We start from the raw sequence: 208 nt of genomic DNA on the forward strand, positions 1-208 counted from the left end.
GGCGGCGTCCCAGTCGAAAGCAATCCCGGACAAGCTATTACCGAACTGCTGGCAAAGTAGAGCTTCGCTATTCCTTGAGTTTCCACAATTGGCTTGAAAATGTGCTATGTGCTGTCTGCGATTTCCTGTCCCATCGAATACCTTGAAGTTTGGGGTTACAAAGCCTTTGGGGAAAGGCATGACATCAGCATCTTCCGGATAAGGTCTA

This window comes from Phalaenopsis equestris, unplaced genomic scaffold (assembly GCF_001263595.1).
Source record: "Phalaenopsis equestris unplaced genomic scaffold, ASM126359v1 Scaffold000181, whole genome shotgun sequence".
NCBI lineage: Eukaryota > Viridiplantae > Streptophyta > Magnoliopsida > Asparagales > Orchidaceae > Phalaenopsis > Phalaenopsis equestris.